The following is an 11,976-nucleotide window of genomic DNA, read 5'->3' on the forward strand; positions in this document are numbered from 1 at the left end:
TAGTAACGTTCTATGTGATTGCCAAAAAATTTTATTCCGGGACCCCGAAATCCCGAAAAATCGTGTATTATACAGTTCAATTTCAGCCGTTCGGAAGGTCGTACCGGAACCTGTTTATTTTTCTCCATGTTTTTTAATCACGCGTCCGAGCTCATTTCAGGAATTAACCTGTTCGATTTCAGGAATCAACCTGTTCGATTTCAGCCTCAAATACAAGCTTTAACACATTTTTCACGATAATCCGAGTTTCGGCGAATGCTGGTTTGTGGCACACCGGCACCCCCAAATGTCTTCCGTTGGTGCTCAAACTTTGCGTGGCCGCTTTATCTGTCCCGAGTAATTTTCTATGTGATTTCCGGAGAATTTTATTCAGGAAACCCGAAATCCAGAAAAACCGTCTATATATACACTTCAATTTCAGCCGTTCAGAAGGTCGTACCGAACCTGTTTTTTTTTCTCCCTGTTTTTCAATAACGCGTCCGAGCTCATTTCAGGAATCAACCTGTTCGATTTCAGGAATCAATCTGTTCGATTTCATCCTCAAATAAGGAGCTTTAACACATTTTTCACGATAATCCGACTTTCGGCGAGTGCTGGTTTGTGGCACACCGGCACCCCCAAATGTCCTCTATTGGTGCTCAAACTTTGCGTGGCTGATTTATCTGACCCTAGGAACGTTCTATGTGATTTCCAGAAAATTTTATTCCGGGACCTCGAAATCCCGAAAAACCGTGTATTATATACACTTCAATTTCAGCCGTTCGGAAGGTCGTACCGGAACCTGTTTCTTTTTCTCCCTGTTTTTCAATCACGCGTCCGAGCTCATTTCAGGAATTAACCTGTTCGATTTCAGGAATCAACCTGTTCGTTTTCAGCTTCAAATAACGAGCTTTAACACATTTTTCACGATAATCCGAGTTTCGGCGAATGCTGGTTTGTGGCACACCGGCACCCCCAAATGCCTTCCGTTGGTGATCAAAATTTGTGTGGCCGCTTAATCTGACCCGAGTAACTTTCTATGTGATTTCCGGAGAATTTTATTCCGGGACCCCGTAATCCCGAAAAATCGTGTATTATACACTTCAATTTCAGCCGCTCGGAAGGTCGTACCGGAACCTGTTTCTTTTTCTCCCTGTTTTTTAATCACGCGTTCGAGCTCATTTCAGGAATCAACCTGTTCGATTTCAGCCTCAAATAACGAGCTTTAACACATTTTTCACGATAATCCGGGGTTTCGGCGAATGCTAGTTTGTGGCACACCGGCACTCCCAAATGTCTTCCGTTGGTGCTCAAACTTTGCGTGGCCGCTTTATTTGACCCGAGGACCGTTCTATGTGATTTCCAGAGAATTTTATTCCGGGACCCCGGAATCCCGAAAAACCGTGTATTATATATACACTTAAATTTCAGCCGTTCGGAAGGTCGTACCTGAACCTGTTTCTTTTTCTCCCTATTTTTCAATCACGCGTCCGAGCTTATTTCAGGAATTAACCTGTTCGATTTCAGGAATCAACCTGTTCGATTTCAGCCTCAAATAACGAGCTTTAACACATTTTTCACGATAATCCGAGTTTCGGCGAATTCTCGTTTGTGGCACACCGGCACTCCCAAATGTCTTCCGTTGGTGCTCAAACTTTGCGTGGCCGTTTTATCTGTCCCGGGTAACTTTCTATGTGATTTCCGAAGAATTTTATTCCGGGACCCCGGAATTCCGAAAAACCGTGTATTATTATATACACTTCAATTTCAGCCGTTCGGAAGGTCGTACCGGAACCTGTTTCTTTTTCTCCCTGTTTTTAAATCACGCGTCCGAGCTCATTTCAGGAATCAACCTGTTCGATTTCAGGAATCAATCTGTTCGATTTCAGCCTCAAATAACGAGCTTTAACACACTTTTCACGATAATCCGAGTTTCGGCGAATGCTGGTTTGTGGCACACCGGCACTGACAAATGTCTTCTGTTGGTGCTCAAACTTTGCGTGGCCGATTTATCTGACCCTAGGAACGTTCTATGTGATTTCCAGAAAATTTTATTAGGGACCCGGAATCCCAGAAAAAACCGTGTATTATACACTTCAATTTGGCCGTTCGGAAGGTAAATCCGGAACTGTTTCTTTTTCTCCTGTTTTTCAATCACGCGTCCGAGCTCATTTCAGAAATTAACTGTTCGATTTCAGGAATCAACTGTTCGATTTGCCTCAAATAACGAGCTTTAACACTTTTTTCATGATAATCCGAGTTTGGCGAATCTTTGGTTTGTGGCACACCGGCACCCCTAAATGTCTTCCGTTGGTTCTCAAACTTTGCGTGGACGCTTTATCTATCCCGAGTAACTTTCTATGTGATTTCCGGAGAATTTTATTACGGGACCCTGGAATCCCGAAAAACCGTGTATTATACACTTCAATTTCGGTACCGTTCGGAAGTTAAATCATAGGAACCTGTTTCTTTTTCTCCTGTTTTTCAATCACGCGTCCGAGCTCATTTCAGGAATCAACTGTTCGATTTCAGGAATCAACCTGTTCGATTTCGGCCTCAAATAACGAGCTTTAACACATTTTTCACGATAATCGAGTTTCGGCGAATCTTTGGTTTTCAGGCACACCGTCACCCCCAAATGTCTTTGTTGGTGCTCAAACTTAGCGTGGCGATTTATCGACCCTAGGAACGTTCTATGTGATTTCAGAAAATTTTATTATGGGACCGGAATCCGAAAAATCGTGTATTATACACTTCAATTTTCGGCCGTTCGGAAGGTCGTACCGGAACCTGTTTCTTTTTCTCCCTGTTTTTCAATCACGCGTCGGAGCTCATTTCAGGAATTAACCTGTTCGATTTCAGGAATCAACCTGTTCGATTTCATTCTCAAATAACGAGCTTTAACACATTTTTCACGATAATCCGAGTTTCGGCGAATGCTGGTTTGTGGCACACCGGCACCTTCAAATGTCTTCCGGTTGTACTCAAACTTTGCGTGGCCGCTTTATCTGTCCCGAGTAACTTTCTATGTGATTTCCGGAGAATTTTATTCCGGGATCCCGAAAAACCGTTTATTATACACTTCAATTTTAGCCGTTCGGAAGGTAAATCAGGAACTGTTTATTTTTCTCCTGTTTTTCGATCACGTGTCCGAGCTCATTTCAGAATCAACTGTTCGATTTCAGAAATCAATGCATTCGATTTCACCTCAAATAACGAGCTTTAACACATTTTTCACGATAATCCGAGTTTCGGCGAATGCTGGTTTGTGGCACACCGGCACCCCCAAATGTCTTCCGTTGGTGCTCAAAATTTGCGTGGCCGCTTTATCTGTCCCGAGTAACTTTCTATGTGATTTCCGGTGAATTTTATTCCGGGACCCCGGAATCCCGAAAAATCGTGTATTATACACTTCAATTTCAGCCGTTCGGAAGGTCGTACCGGAACCTGTTTATTTTTCTCCCTGTTTTTCAATCACGCGTCCGAGCTCATTTGAGGAATCAACCTGTTCGATTTCAGGAATCAATCTGTTCGATTTCAGCCTCAAATAACGAGCTTTAACACATTTTTCACGATAATCCGAGTTTCGGCGAATGCTGGTTTGTGGCACACCGTCACCCCCAAATGTCTTCTGTTGATGCTCAAACTTAGCGTGGCCGATTTATCTGACCCTAGGAACGTTCTATGTGATTTCCAGAAAATTTTATTATGAGACCCCGGAATCCCGAAAAATCGTGTATTATACACTTCAATTTCAGCCGTTTGGAAGGTCGTACCGGAACCTGTTTCTTTTTCTCCCTGTTTTTCAATCACGCGTCCGAGCTCATTTCAGGAATTAACCTGTTCGATTTCAGGAATCAACCTGTTCGATTTCAGCCTCAAATAACGAGCTTTAACACATTTTTCACGATAATCCGAGTTTCGGCGAATACTGGTTTGTGGCACACCGGCACATTCAAATGTCTTCCGTTGGTACTCAAACTTTGCGTGGCCGCTTTATCTGTCCCGAGTAACTTTCTATGTGATTTCCGGAGAATTTTATTCCGGGATCCCGGAATCCCGAAAAACCGTTTATTATACATTTCAATTTTAGCCGTTCGGAAGGTCGTACCGGAACCTGTTTATTTTTCTCCCTGTTTTTCAATCACGCGTCCGAGCTCATTTCAGGAATCAACCTGTTCGATTTCAGGAATCAATCTGTTCGATTTCAGCCTCAAATAACGAGCTTTAACACATTTTTCACGATAATCCGAGTTTCGGCGAATGCTGGTTTGTGGCACACCGGCACCCCAAATGTCTTCCGTTGGTGCTCAAACTTTGCGTGGCCGCTTTATTTGACCCGAGGAACGTTCTATGTGATTTCCCGAGAATTTTATTCCGGGACCCCGGAATCCCGAAAAACCGTGTATTATATATACACTTAAATTTCAGCCGTTCGGAAGGTCGTACCTGGACCTATTTCTTTTTCTCCCTGTTTTTCAATCACGCGTCCGAGCTTATTTCAGGAATTAACCTGTTCGATTTCAGGAATCAACCTGTTCGATTTCAACCTCAAATAACGAGCTTTAACACATTTTTCACGATAATCCGAGTTTCGGCGAATGATGGTTTGTGGCACACCGGCACCCCCAAATGTCTTCCGTTGGTGCTCAAACTTTGCGTGGCGCTTTATCTGACCCGAGGAACTTTCTATGTGATTTTCGAAGAATTTTATTAGGGACCGGAATCCCGAAAAACCGTGTAATATATACACTTCAATTTCAAATTAGTTCGGAAGGTCGTGCAGGAACCTGTTTCTTTTTCTCCTGTTTTTCAATCACGCGTCCGAGCTCATTTCAGGAATCAACCTGTTCGATTTCGGGAATCAATGCATTCGATTTGACCTCAAATAACGAGCTTTAACACACTTTTCACGATAATCGAGTTTGGCGAATCTTCATTTTTGGCACACCAAGCACTTTGCCAAATGTCTTCTGTTGGTGCTCAAACTTTGCGTGGCGATTTATCGACCCTAGGAACGTTCTATGTGATTGCCAAAAATTTTATTCGGGACCGGAATCCCAAACCGTGTATTCTACGTTCAATTCAATTTCCCGTTCGGAAGGTCGTCAGGAACTGTTTATTTTTCTCCATGTTTTTCAATCACGCGTCCGAGCTCATTTCAGGAATTAACTTGTTCGATTTCAGCCTCAAATAACGAGCTTCAACACATTTTTCACGATAATCCGAGTTTCGGCGAATCTTTGGTTTGTACACCTGCAGCACCCCCAAATGTCTTCCGTTGGTGCTCAAACTTTGCGTGGCCGCTGTATCGATCCGAGTAACTTTCTATGTGATTTCGGAGAATTTTATTTCGGGACCGGAATCCAAAACCGTGTATTATACACTTCAATTTGTAGTTCGGAAGGTCGTGTTTAGGAACTGTTTCTTTTTTCTCCTGTTTTTCAATCACGCGTCCGAGCTCATATTAGGAATCAACACATTCGATTTCAGGATTCAATCTGAGTCGATTTTGACCTCATATAACGAGCTTTAACACATTTTTCACGATAATCCGAGTTTGGCGAATCTTTGGTTTGGGCACACCGGCACCCCAAAATGTCTTCCGTTGGTGCTCAAAATTTGCGTGGCCGCTTTATCACGTCCCGAGGAACTTTCTATGTGATTTCGGAGAATTTTATTAGGGACCGGAATCTGAAAAACCGTGTATTATATATACAATTCAATTTGATCGTTCGGAAGGTAAATCTAGGAACTGTTTCTTTTTCTCCTGTTTTTCAATCACGCGTTCGAGCTCATTTAAGGAATTAACCTGTTCGATTTCAGGAATCAATCATTCGATTTCACCTCAAATAACGAGCTTTAACACATTTTTCACGATAATCCGAGTTTGCGAATCTTGGTTTAGGCACACCGGCACCCCAAATGTCTTCCGTTGGTGCTCAAACTTTGCGTGGCCGCTTTATCTGTCCCGAGTAACTTTTCTGTGTGATTTCGGTGAATTTTATTAGGGACCGGAATCCGAAAAATCGTGTATTATACACTTCAATTTCAGCCGTTCGGAAGGTCGTATCGGAACTTGTTTCTTTTTCTCCCTGTTTTTCAATCACGCGTCCGAGCTCATTTCAGGAATCAACCTGTTCGATTTCAGGAATCAACCTGTTCGATTTCAGCCTCAAATAACGAGCTTTAACACATTTTTCACGATAATCCGAGTTTCGGCGAATGCTGGTTTGTTGCACACCGGCACCTTCAAATGTCTTCCGTTGGTACTCAAACTTTGCGTGGCCGCTTTATCTGTCCCGAGTAACTTTCTATGTGATTTCCGGAGAATTTTATTCCGAGATCCCGGAATCCCGAAAAACCGTTTATTATACACTTCAATTTTAGCCGTTCGGAAGGTCGTACCGGAACCTGTTTATTTTTCTCCCTGTTTTTCAATCACGCGTCCGAGCTCATTTCAGGGAATCACCTTTGTTGGATTTCAGGAATCAACTGTTCGATTTCACCTCAAATAACGAGCTTTAACACATTTTTCACGATAATCAGAGTTTGGCGAATCTTTGGTTTTGGCACACCGTCACCCCCAAATGTCTTCTGTTGGTGCTCAAACTTAGCGTGGCTGATTTATCTGACCCTAGGAACGTTCTATGTGATTTCCAGAAAATTTTATTATGGGTCCCCGGAATCCCGAAAAATCGTGTATTATACACTTCAATTTCAGCCGTTTGGAAGGTCGTACCGGAACCTGTTTCTTTTTCTCCCTGTTTTTCAATCACGCGTCCGAGCTCATTTCAGGAATTAACCTGTTCGATTTCAGGAATCAACCTGTTCGATTTCAGTCTCAAATAACGAGATTTAACACATTTTTCACGATAATCCGAGTTTCGGCGAATGCTGGTTTGTGGCACACCGGCACCTTCAAATGTCTTCCGTTGGTACTCAAACTTTGCGTGGCCGCTTTATCTGTCCCGAGTAACTTTCTATGTGATTTCCGGAGAATTTTATTCCGGGATCCCGGAATCCCGAAAAACCGTTTATTATACACTTCAATTTTAGCCGTTCGGAAGGTCGTACCGGAACCTGTTTATTTTTCTCCCTGTTTTTCAATCACGCGTCCGAGCTCATTTCAGGAATCAACCTGTTCGATTTCAGGAATCAACCTGTTCGATTTCAGCCTCAAATAACGAGCTTTAACACATTTTTCACGATAATCCGAGTTTCGGCGAATGCTGGTTTGTGGCACACCGGCACCCCCAAATGTCTTCCGTTGGTGCTCAAACTTTGCGTGGCTACTTTATTTGACCCGAGGAATGTTCTATGTGATTTCCAGAGAATTTTATTCCGGAATCCCGAAAAACCGTGTATTATATATACACTTAAATTTCAGCCGTTCGGAAGGTCGTACCGGAACCTGTTTCTTTTTCTCCCTGTTTTTCAATCACGCGTCCGAGCTCATTTCAGGAATTAACCTGTTCGATTTCAGGAATCAACCTGTTCGATTTCAGCCTCAAATAACGAGCTTTAACACATTTTTCACGATAATCCAGTTTTGTGAATGATGGTTTGTGGCACACCGGCACCCCCAAATGTCTTCCGTTGGTGCTCAAACTTTGCGTGGCCGCTTTATCTGTCCCGAGGAACTTTCTATGTGATTTCCGAAGAATTTTATTCCGGGACCCCGAAATCCCGAAAAACCCTGTATTATATATACAATTTGGCCGTTCGGAAGGTAAATCAGGAACTGTTTCTTTTTCTCCCAATTTTTCAATCACGCGTCCGAGCTCATTTCAGGAATCAACCTGTTCGATTTCAGGAATCAATCTGTTCGATTTCAGCCTCAAATAACGAGCTTTAACACACTTTTCACGATAATCCGAGTTTCGGCGAATGCTGGTTTTTGGCATACCGGCACTGCCAAATGTCTTCTGTTGGTGCTCAAACTTTGCGTGGCCGATTTATCTGACCCTAGGAACGTTCTATGTGATTGCCAGAAAATTTAATTCCGGGACCCCGGAATCCCGAAACCGTGTATTATACAGTTCAATTTCAGCCGTTCGGAAGGTCGTACCGGAACCTGTTTATTTTTCTCCATGTTTTTCAATCACGCGTCCGAGCTCATTTCAGGAATTAACCTGTTCGATTTCAGCCTCAAATAACGAGCTTTAACACATTTTTCACGATAATCCGAGTTTCGGCGAATGCTGGTTTGTGGCACACCGGCACCCCCAAATGTCTTCCGTTGGTGCTCAAACTTTGCGTGGCCGCTTTATTTGACCCGAGGAACGTTATATGTGATTTCCAGAGAATTTTATTCTGGGACCTCGGAATCCCGAAAAACCGTGTATTATATATACACTTAAATTTCAGCCGTTCGGAAGGTCGTACTGGAACCTGTTTTTTTTTCTCCCTGTTTTTCAATCACGCGTCCGAGATCATTTCAGGAATTAACCTGTTCGATTTCAGGAATCAACCTGTTCGATTTCACCTCAAATAACGAGCTTTAACACATTTTTCACGATAATCGAGTTTGGCGAATCTTTGGTTTAGGCACACCGGCACCCCAAATGTCTTCCGTTGGTGCTCAAAATTTGCGTGGCCGCTTTATCTGTCCCGAGTAACTTTCTATGTGATTTCCGGTGAATTTTATTAGGGACCGGAATCCCAGAAAAATCGTGTATTATACACTTCAATTTCGGTAGTTCGGAAGGTAAACGGAACCTGTTTATTTTTCTCCCTGTTTTTCGATCCCGCGTCTGAGCTCATTTCAGAAATCAACCTATTCGATTTCAGGAATCAATCTATTCGATTTCAGCCTCAAATAACGAGCTTTAACACATTTTTCACGATAATCCGAGTTTTGGCGAATCTTTGGTTTGTGGCACACCGGCTCCCCAAATGTCTTCCGTTGGTGCTCAAACTTTGCGTGGCCGCTTTATCTGTCCCGAGTAACTTTCTATGTGATTTCCGGTGAATTTTATTCGGGACCGGAATCCGAAAAATCGTGTATTATACACTTCAATTTTGTAGTTCGGAAGGTCGTGCAGGAACTGTTTCTTTTTCTCCTGTTTTTCAATCACGCGTCCGAGCTCATTTCAGAATTAACATGTTCGATTTCAGGAATCAACTGTTCGATTTCAGCCTCAAATAACGAGCTTTAACACATTTTTCACGATAATCAGTTTGGCGAATCTTTGGTTTGTGGCACACCGGCACCTTCAAATGTCTTCCGGTTGTACTCAAACTTTGCGTGGCCGCTTTATCTGTCCCGAGTAACTTTCTATGTGATTTCCGGAGAATTTTATTCCGGGATCCCGGAATCCCGAAAAACCGTTTATTATACACTTCAATTTTAGACGTTCGGAAGGTCGTACCGGAACCTGTTTATTTTTCTCCCTGTTTTTCGATCCCGCGTCTGAGCTCATTTCAGAAATCAACCTGTTCGATTTCAGGAATCAATCTGTTCGATTTCAGCCTCAAATAACGAGCTTTAACACATTTTTCACGATAATCCGAGTTTCGGCGAATGCTGGTTTGTGGCACACCGACACCCCCAAATGTCTTCCGTTGGTGCTCAAACTTTGCGTGGCCGCTTTATCTGTCCCGAGTAACTTTCTATGTGATTTCCGGTGAATTTTATTCCGGGACCCCGGAATCCCGAAAAATCGTGTATTATACACTTCAATTTCAGCCGTTCGGAAGGTCGTACCGGAACCTGTTTCTTTTTCTCCCTGTTTTTCAATCACGCGTCCGAGCTCATTTCAGGAATTAACCTGTTCGATTTCAGGAATCAACCTGTTCGATTTCAGCCTCAAATAACGAGCTTTAACACATTTTTCACGATAATCCGAGTTTCGGCGAATGCTGGTTTGTTGCACACCGGCACCTTCAAATGTCTTCCGTTGGTACTCAAACTTTGCGTGGCCGCTTTATCTGTCCCGAGTAACTTTCTATGTGATTTCCGGAGAATTTTATTCCGAGATCCCGGAATCCCGAAAAACCGTTTATTATACACTTCAATTTTAGCCGTTCGGAAGGTCGTACCGGAACCTGTTTATTTTTCTCCCTGTTTTTCAATCACGCGTCCGAGCTCATTTCAGGAATCAACCTGTTGGATTTCAGGAATCAATCTGTTCGATTTCAGCCTCAAATAACGAGCTTTAACACATTTTTCACGATAATCCGAGTTTCGGCGAATGCTGGTTTGTGGCACACCGTCACCCCCAAATGTCTTCTGTTGGTGCTCAAACTTAGCGTGGCTGATTTATCTGACCCTAGGAACGTTCTATGTGATTTCCAGAAAATTTTATTATGGGAACCCGGAATCCCGAAAAATCGTGTATTATACAGTTCAATTTCAGCCGTTCGGAAGGTCGTACCGGAACCTGTTTCTTTTTCTCCCTGTTTTTCAATCACGCGTCCGAGCTCATTTCAAGAATTAACCTGTTCGATTTCAGGAATCAACCTGTTCGATTTCATCCTCAAATCACGAGCTTTAACACATTTTTCACGATAATCCGAGTTTCGGCGAATGCTTGTTTGTGGCACACCGGCACCCCCAAATGTCTCCGTTGGTGCTCAAACTTTGCGTGGCCGTTTTATCTGTCCCGAGTAACTTTCTATGTGATTTCCGGTGAATTTTATTCCGGGACCCCGGAATCCCGAAAAACCGTTTATTATACACTTCAATTTCAGCCGTTTGGAAGGTCGTCAGGAACTGTTTCTTTTTCTCCTGTTTTTCAATCACGCGTCCGAGCTCATTTCAGGAATTAACCTGTTCGATTTCAGGAATCAACTTGTTCGATTTCAGCCTCAAATAACGAGATTTAACACATTTTTCACGATAATCCGAGTTTGCGAATCTTTGGTTTGTGGCACACGGCACCTTCAAATGTCTTCCGTTGGTACTCAAACTTTGCGTGGCCGCTTTATCTGTCCCGAGTAACTTTCTATGTGATTTCCGGAGAATTTTATTAGGGATCCCGAATCGAAAAACCGTTTATTATACATTTCAATTTTAGCCGTTCGGAAGGTCGTACCGGAACCTGTTTATTTTTCTCCCTGTTTTTCAATCACGCGTCCGAGCTCATTTCAGGAATCAACCTGTTCGATTTCAGGAATCAATCTGTTCGATTTCAGCCTCAAATAACGAGCTTTAACACATTTTTCACGATAATCCGAGTTTCGGCGAATGCTGGTTTGTGGCACACCGGCACCCCCAAATGTCTTCCGTTGGTGCTCAAACTTTGCGTGGCCACTTTATTTGACCCGAGGAATGTTCTATGTGATTTCCAGAGAATTTTATTCCGGGACCCCGGAATCCCGAAAAACCGTGTATTATTATATACACTTAAATTTCAGCCGTTCGGAAGGTCGTACCTGAACCTATTTCTTTTTCTCCCTGTTTTTCAATCACGCGTCCGAGCTCATTTCAGGAATTAACCTGTTCGATTTCAGGAATCAACCTGTTCGATTTCAACCTCAAATAACGAGCTTTAACACATTTTTCACGATAATCCGAGTTTCGGCGAATGATGGTTTGTGGCACACCGGCACCCCCAAATGTCTTCCGTTGGTGCTCAAACTTTGCGTGGCCGCTTTATCTGTCCCGAGGAACTTTCTATGTGATTTCCGAAGAATTTTATTCCGGGACCCCGAAATCCCGAAAAACCGTGTATTATATACACTTCAATTTCAGCCGTTCGGAAGGTCGTACCGGAACCTGTTTCTTTTTCTCCCAATTTTTCAATCACGCGTCCGAGCTCATTTCAGGAATCAACCTGTTCGATTTCAGGAATCAATCTGTTCGATTTCAGCCTCAAATAACGAGCTTTAACACATTTTTCACGATAATCCGAGTTTCGGCGAATCTTTGGTTTTTGGCATCACAAGATCGCCAAATGTCTTCTGTTGGTGCTCAAACTTTGCGTGGCGATTTATCGACCCTAGGAACGTTCTATGTGATTGCGGAAAATTTTATTTAGGGACCGGAATCCA

This window comes from Silene latifolia, unplaced genomic scaffold (assembly GCF_048544455.1).
Source record: "Silene latifolia isolate original U9 population unplaced genomic scaffold, ASM4854445v1 scaffold_119, whole genome shotgun sequence".
Taxonomy (NCBI): Eukaryota; Viridiplantae; Streptophyta; class Magnoliopsida; order Caryophyllales; family Caryophyllaceae; genus Silene; species Silene latifolia.